General features: G+C 38.6%; 1 non-coding gene across 1 annotated transcript; it reads right to left on the reverse strand.

Moving 5' to 3' along the window:
- Positions 1 to 7,598: 7,598 nt before the first annotated feature.
- Positions 7,599 to 7,762, reverse strand: LOC142428211 (U1 spliceosomal RNA). The gene has a single exon (XR_012780177.1). It is a non-coding gene; the product is annotated as a U1 spliceosomal RNA (small nuclear RNA).
- Between the last annotated feature and the right edge of the window lie 1,128 nt (positions 7,763 to 8,890).

The raw sequence follows: 8,890 nt of genomic DNA on the forward strand, positions 1-8,890 counted from the left end.
GAATATTTTCCCTTATATTTTCCTTTTCTGAAGATTTACAATGCCTTTCTAGTATGAGTTAGACACAGCAGACACTAAAAACACTAGAAGAAAGCTGCTCTCACTGTTTTCTCAGTGGTGATATTACAGCCTCCGTGGTCTCATTGCCCATCAGGGAGGCAGCACTGGCCTGGATTTGGGAGGGAGTTAGAAAGAACGTGGAGCTCTTCTTTGACATATAGTGTCTACATGGAGACCAAGGGAATTGGGAAGGTTATATTTTAATGGCTTTTATCCCCCTGTGGTCTAGAATTAGCATTGTATAATTATTCTTGAATGCGACATGTAGTGATGGAACTGTGCCTCTGTTCTCAAAAAGGCTTTGAACCTAACAAATTTGATGAGTCATTTCTGATTCCCGTAAGAAATGGAACCAAGAGTCACCTTTAAAATGTGTCTGACGGCTCTTTTATGATTTTTCGGAATCGCCTTCTCTTGCTGCTAATTTTCTATTCCATTTTGGTTTAATATTTTCCCTGACAGGTGACTGCAAAAACCATGTTTGGTTGGGGCCTAATTTGGAAGAGGAAACAAGTCTACAGGATCTTCATGAAAACCGACATATTCCCGAAAGCATCTATTACACATTGACAGAATATCAGAAGAAAGCTATACTTTTCAAATACTCTTTACTGAAATGTAATACTGAGTCTATTCCATCTAGTTCCTCTTTATATCCCTTTTACTTATATCCCCACACAAGTATCTCAAGTTCAGGGTTTATTCAACTTTTCTGCATAGAATGATAGACTAAGGGACTCAGACGGTGACCTGACACAGTTTCACTTGGCAATACCACTGACATTAGTAGAATGTCTGTTTCCTTCCAGAAAGTATCCAAGATGTATTGTAGCTTTGGTTTCCTGGATCATACTCTCTGTCACTGGGTTACTTGTCACATCTTTTCTAATAGTTGTAGTCCTGCTCTATCTCTTACTTCATGAATTATAAAAAGGGAGGATTTCCCTTAGCTTCTGTTATTCAATGACCCCTAGTGAGTCTCAGCACTGTATGTTTCTCTGTCCTTCACTTCTGAAAAATGTCTCCTGGTTCTTAGCCATTTCTCCCCCACTTAGCCTGGCTTACCTGAAGTGCATGACCCAGTACCAAGACTTACTGGTGAAAAGTTAACTTCAAAAACATGGACTTATTTTATTAAAGGGCTTGTGACTTTAAGAGCAGATGGCATCTTTCTGTCAGCATGTCCATAAATTATAAAGAATAGATGGCCTTCTCATTCATTTTCAAAGCTCCAGCCCTATAGAATCACTAGAACGCATAGCTTATTTTCAGTCTGAACATCAGTCTTACCTATCAGTAGTCATCAGAATCACATGACTAATCAGTCTCCTGGAGGATTCGTCATGCCACCCAATCACTTCAGTATGTATCTGGGAGACCGATTTTAAGGAAACCAGTTTCCCAAATCTAATAGAAAAATAAGGCCAGGTTAAAATTAAAATGGGACACTCAAAGGAAGCCTGTTCACTTGAATCTTCTTAAGATCTATAATCAGTATCACTTCCACGAAATAACCTTTCTCACATTACTAGTAAGGGGGAGGACCGATATCTATCTCTAAATATGCCGCTTCTACATTTTGTTCAAAGATTTCTCATGGATAATTTTATCCACACCCGTGATGAAGGCATGTGTTCTTTAAAATCCCTATCTTCAACTGCTGCCTTGTCTGTCTCCAGACCTTTATTTTTAAACCCATTGCTGTCGACTGGATTCCGACTCGTAGTGTCCCTTTGGAAAGAGAAGTCAACCAGACCCATAGCGTTTCCAGGGCATAATTCTTATCTCTGTGGAATATTTATGCATCTTTCTTTAGCTAGGCAGCTCACTGAATTGAATGGTGAACTTTTGGGTTAATAGCCAAATGGTCAACCACTGTGTCACCAGGACATGTTTCTATATGCGTTTAATCTTGGATCCTATCTTATTGTCATTATATTTGAGCCCAATGTTGCAGTGTGAATCCCTCTTACCGAGGGTTCTCTCTCTTTCTCTCTCTCTCTTTTTTTGCTCTCCTACTATTTTACCAAGAATAATGTCCTTTTGCAGGGACTGTTCTCTCCTGAGAACGTGTCTGAAGGACACGGGACAAAGTTTTACCATCTTGGCTGTCATAGGGCTGCACTTCATCCAAGAGAGATTTGTTTGTGTTCTGGGTCATCCATGCTACTTTCCATATTCCTTGCCAGCAAGAACAGCACAGACATTGAACAAGTGCATGGTATGAATAAATTACTCAATCAATAAATCTTGCTTAAAACCTTTCTCTTCCATTTCTGCATATCCAATTCTTCCTTAGTTTTTAAAAATCCAGTTTAAAGTCACCCCTTTCATAGCTATTTCTAGGAGCATGGAGGTGCAAAACAATTTTATAAAGCATTGCAACGTCTTCTACTTCTGTGTTGGTTTATCCCCACTTTATCTTTTTCATCTGATTGCTTCCACTCGTCTCTAAGGTCCCTGAAGACAGACTCTCTATCATATTTCACTGTGCTAGTTTTTGTGCTTTCTTGTCCCATTCCTTTTTTACTTTTGAGTCCCATACAGGCACATTGAAAGGACAACACACCACTTATAGCTACTCATAAATGTATGTCTAAATAATTAAAGTCACTATTATGATTGAATAGCTAAGGGTCATTAAGCCAACTCAGTCAGCCAAAATTCACCGTTAGCGCTCTACTCCGCCCTGTGGGCAGGCTACACCAGGGATGTACAAGCACAGATTGTGGCTGTTTCCTTTGTTGGATTTGTGGAATAATTGAGGAGACAGACTTTTACCAAAAAAAAACTAGAAAACATGTTAAATCAACTGAGTGATTCTTTCCAATTACATCATCACCATTTATATGATGGAAGAAGATTCCTTCTGTAGTTCTTAATTGTGTCCAATGATTCTGAACTTTAACAGCTGGAAGTGAACAGCTTGACTGACAATAGTCATTGGAAACTCATGCCTGGAAATGAGTTCAAAGCACTGTGATTACCAAGAATGGAATTGTCAAAATCAAGTTCAGTCCATGGGGAAAAAACTCTCATCGTGAAGACTATCTAGACAGGAGATGAGTTTGAATCAATGCAATTAGAGATCCAAGCTGTGAAACGGGAAGCTATTTGGGTGAGGTTTGATGCTGAGGTCACTGTTGAATTTAATGACTTTGTATTGCTAACAGTAACCACCAGGCCAGAGTTAGGAACAATTTGTCCCACTCTAGGAAGAGTGCCAATTTAAAGTGTGTATGTGTCCAGAATCTGTCCACTAACATCTTCCCTGACTTCAAAAGCATTTAGCCCTTGACCTTGGCAGTTTTCTTAAGTGAGCTTTCTTTGAACTAAAAGCTCAAACAACATTTACTGACCTATAGAATATTGTCTAGGTGATTTTTAAATATTTTTAAAATTAAAGACTGTGAGACTGTGACTTATGCAATCATTTTTAAAAAATGATACCTGACCAGTTATACAAACCCATATAGTGTTATTTTTAAAATCAGTGAAAATGTGAACAGAATAAAAACTCAGAAATCAGTGAAAATATACCTTAAACACTGATTATTTATTTTTAAACTCTGGGAGATAGTAGTATTTATTATTAGCCTGATGGATATGAATTATTAAAAGGATATAACATCCCAGAATAAAGAGGTGTGCACTCCAGGTCATTCTGCCTCACCTTAGGCTGTCTACTGACTTACAGATGAAGGTCGTCAAAACCAGAAACCACAAGTACCCTTCCCACTCTCACCATGATTTCTATATACGTATTGCTTGTAGACTTCTCTAGAAGCTAATAGCAGCCCTGGTGGCGTACAGCTTACACGCTGTGCTATGAGGCATGTGGTCAGAAGCTCCAGATCACCAGCAGTTCCACGGAACGGAGACTGGGCTTCCACTCAGGCAAACAGTGGCAGCCTCAGATCCCTGCAGAGAGTCACTAGGATTCAGTATAGACTCGATGGCTGTGAGTTTGGCTTTTTGGGAGAACTTAATGCATAAAATTTAAATATTTGTAATGTTTAGATTTCAGTATTCCAAGAGCTTGGTGAATTTAAGCAGTGAATATTTCTGTCATTAGCCTACGTATATATATATTTGTGAAATTTATAAAAACGTGTCTCCTTTTGAAGGCACTTTACTGCTATATATTTAAAGCTATTTTAATATAATAATTTTGTTAAGAAAGAACATTTTACTACCATTTATAAGAGAATATTTTATAATAATATGTGGTTAAGACAAAAAACATTGATATTTAGGTTTCAGTTTATACATACGTGGGTTTATTCACAACAAAACATGTTTAAGCATGCCACTGTGGTCAGTGGATGGCTATAAAAGTTCTCTCCATAATATACTCGTCTTACAGTCATTTAAAGTGCTTACACACACACACACACACACACACACACAATTGCATTTGTGACACAGGGGTGGGGCATGAAATTGTGGGAAACACATTTGTGATCAGAGCTAATATAAAATATTTAAACAAAGAACAAGTAGACTTATTCCCAAATTATTGACGCTTTGCAGCAAATACACACAAATGCTGTCCCATGTGAAATATGCATTTGAGATTGATCAAGCATTTTCAGAGAGATCAGGAAGACCTTAAACGGAATTCAAAGTGGAGAGGTCACCGAAGGTAATGGTGACTACTTTGGATTGTAAAGGGATAATCTTAATAAGTCTTTTATAGATCACAGGATGATCATGGGGGTCAGAAGTTTCTAAGATAATTAAAAACTGTATTCATAATAAAGAGGCCATCCTAGTTTGTGAAACCTTTCTTTTTTCATTCCTATCTTCCTTTCTTCCTTCCTTCCTTCCTTCCCTCCTACCTAACTTCCTAACTTCCTTCCTAACTTCTCTCTCTCCCTCTCTCTTTCTTTCTTTCTCCCATCAAGCCAATGCACTTGCCCACTCTTCCAAGGTAGTGTGGCGTGGCCCAGAAGAATTCCACTGGGGAACCTTGCCTCATCCACTTCAAATTCCTGATCTTTCCCCTTTCATCCTTTTTTTATTCCCAAACTCAAAGAACATTGAAAAAGAATGTTCCCTCAAGGACGCCAAACTTCCATTTTCGACAAATTAAAGAAAATAGAATTATTTGGGGAAGGGTTAGAGAGATATAAATTTCCCCCGTGTATCAACATAGATGGAAGATAGATTGAAAAACAAACACCTCATATTTTGATTCCTTATCTTGTTAAAACTTCTTCCTAATAAGACCCTACAATCATGCTGCTTCCCCAGAGAGAACATATCCGGATGACCCTGCTGCTATCCCCGCAGTAACAACGGTCAGCGATTAACCTTCAGAGCTCTGTCTGCCTCGGACGTCACTAGTCTAGGAGATCCTCTAGGTCACAGTGTTCTCAACCTTCCTCATGCCATGCCTCTTCAAGACAGTTCCTCGTGTTGTAGTGACCCCCAACCATAACATAATTTTCGTTGCTACTTCATCACTGTCATTTTGCGACTGTTATGAATCAGGGAATCAGGTGACCCCTGTGAAAGGGTCCTTTGACCACCAAAGGGTCGTGACCCACAGGTTGAGAACTGCTGCTCTAGGAAGCCATGGCTTCAATTCCATTTTTTTTTGAGGGTACCTTAATACTAAGAGAAATGCATTGCTGATAGAACTTGTCTCTCTGCTGCCATCCGTTGATCACACAGACATGTTGAATATATTTTGTTTGGACTAAATCTGTGCGCATACAAATAAGGGACCTAGTAGCCATACTTTTGGATTAACCTTCTTTACTTATTTACTTGTCCTGAAGCCAAGAAATGTATCACAACAAGGAATGAACTAACTGAAGCAGCTACAGCCTGGTGGGTTAAACGTTAAAACATGGTAGTTTTGTCTTGACTTTTTGTTTCTCATGTAATGTTGATGAGCTTTTGTTGATGGGCTTTTTGGTAAATATATATATATATTTAAATTATATATTATATATATAATCAGTATATATACACATTTGCTTTTGAATATATATGTGTGTACACGTGTGTTAACACAGAAGATGTATATAAATGGATGGATACTTATTTCTTCATATCTATCATGAAATAGGCTAGATTGCTATATACAGTGATCTGGTGGTTGTGATTAGAAGCTTATTGCAGTGTTGGAAAAGCCAAATCCAACCTGTCACTCCTTGAGAGAAAACCCTGGTAATTTGTTTTCTCAAAGAAGAAAAGCCTAGATAACACTGTGCGGCTGTTCTAGACTGTCACACAGGGTTACGATACATTGAAGCCATTTCCATGGTGCCTGATATCAATAACAGTAACTTCTCCATCAGCTTGTGTGGGGATCGACTGAACATAAAGTGGCAACATTTATCGGGCTTATAGACAATGCCTCTCCTAATACTAATTTTCAGTTTCTTTAAAACTTGTATGATGCAATAACAGATACATTATAGTGTACACCAGGTGTGTGTACTAATAAGCACAATAACAAGCCAAACACTGTGAACAGATGGCCCATCTTCTAAGTGACAACAGAATCAATGTAATTGAAGCCCTTTGTGTTCCTTCTGTCCCAGAGGGAAGTAGTATGTTGACTTTTCAAATGCTTTTTGGAGACCTAGTTTACATACAATAAAATGCATCCACCTTAAATGGTTAGTTCCATTCGTTCTGACATATAGACTACTTCCAGTAAGTAATAAATGAGGCAGACATGTAACTATCATCTTAGCAAATATGTGAAATAAATTTCTCCTATAAATAGTCCCCGTAATGCTAGGATTAAGTAATGGGATTAAGATCATGGTTCAAATCTCCCAGTCCCTCTATTGGCTAAAGATGAGTTTGTCTGCTCTTGTAAAGACTTATAATTCCGTACACCTATACATGGTTGCTGTAATTCAGAATCTCCATGGGAGTGGTTTTGGTTTTGGGACGGTAGACCCTTTATGACCATTTACAGTCAATAAAGTACAGCAATTTGTCCCAGGCAAATATTGACTTGATTGATATTTCTACAGATGTGTTTCCCATTTTATAACTTTGTCTAAATGAAAGTATTCTTGCGCCTTACTCAATTCTGTTAACCCGTTGTTAACACTGAATCATCTGTGCTGCTGGGAGTGCTGTGAGTTCATTCCAAGTAGATGATGCTAAGCTGTGAGGGGATCTGAAGTTCATTCTAAGTAGATGATGCTAAGCTAAATATGGCCAGTGTTAGGATTCAAATAATTAACAACAGGCTCACTGACCTAATGATCATTCTAAATACTTAAGAATGACATGCCAAAAGGAAGTTTATTATTTCATACAGTTAATATTTAATAAGAACAATAAAAGAGGTACACAAAGCTAAATTACATTGTGTTTCAAAATGCTATAAAAGTATTAAATACTACCTGAAAATATCAATTTAAAATTATTATTTAAAATATCAATTAAAAACTATTATTTAAAATCCCATATTGCTTCTTGATTGGCATCTTCACTTGCAATAGTCTTTGCTTTAATCTGCACATAATCAATCATGTTTTATTCTTATCCATATTTTTTTTCAATAGGGGAGAGAACGAGCACAGTCCCCCACTACCACAAATTATGCACTTCATCTTCTCACATTTGGGGAAATCACAGGGGTCAGCAAATCTGGAGTACAATGGATAAGCCTCGCCCTTGGAAAACCACCTTCTTGATCATGGTATCTCCCCTACCAGGTAAGTATCTTACTCATAGTCTCATTGTAAGATGAGGTTCCCAATTAGTGGTAGACCAATCAGAAAAATAATCATTGTGTTTGTTATATTAGAAACAGGTGGCTTCTCTTCTCTGAACATATTATGTTCATTTTTTGAAAACTCCTTTCTTATGGGGCACCAGCCTCCACAACTGAGAGGGACCTAAGAAGCAGTTGTGTAATTGAAAGGGAAGAAATAAAGGAGAACAGACAAAACATGCAATAGCTCACCTCTTCTCTGGAGTCTGGAACCAGAAAGAGAGAGGGGGGGGGGGGAGAGAGACAGAGAGAGAGAGAGAGAGAGAGAGAGAGAGAGAGAGAGAGAGAGAGAGAGAGAGAGAGAGAGAGAAGAGAGAGATAAAGAGAATATATTCTCTAACAGGCTTATATAATCATTGGGCATGCAAGCCATATCATACACACATGTAACAGGGAGTGCACATACTAGAGGCACACACATAATAGGAAGGGGAGATTCTAGGGGCATATACCTGATAGGAAGGCACATAAGTAATGGGATGGGCAGGTTCTAGAGTTAAGAGGGCTTCTTAACCTTGGACATCCTTGAGCTGACTCAACCTTAGGTGTCCCTGAGATCTTACATAGGGGAACAATCTGTGATCACTCTCATGTGGGAGTAGGCCACACTTAGGGTGGGGTGGACAATGGGATCTGATTGTTCTCCCTGGCAGACAACCTTCAGGCAGATAACCTTCAAGCATAACATAAGCAGCTATGAGCTTGTAAGAAGCATTTTTAAATTGGCATTTTTATAGGGGGGGTATAACGATATGGGGAATAACTTCCACTTAGGAGAATGAGAATGGGACTCATCTCCAATTCACAAGCGTGAAGGCCTCCCTCCACCAGCCTCATCCTCTGAACTCCTTAACAATGAGCGTAGAGAATTTGTCCTCCTGCACTTCCTTCCTGTTTCTCAGGTCCCCAACCTTTCTGCTTCTGCTGAATTTATAGCCATTGTTCTGAGAATATTTTTAGCTCTTGAACACTTTCAGGAATTGTGTGATTAACCCATATTATCTCATGCATATGTGGGGGTAGGCCAAAGCTGAAACGAATGATTACATGTCACCCTGTAGCTGTGTGGTACCTTTT

The sequence above is a fragment of the Tenrec ecaudatus genome, chromosome 15 (genome assembly GCF_050624435.1).
Source record: "Tenrec ecaudatus isolate mTenEca1 chromosome 15, mTenEca1.hap1, whole genome shotgun sequence".
In the NCBI taxonomy this organism is placed as follows: Eukaryota; Metazoa; Chordata; class Mammalia; order Afrosoricida; family Tenrecidae; genus Tenrec; species Tenrec ecaudatus.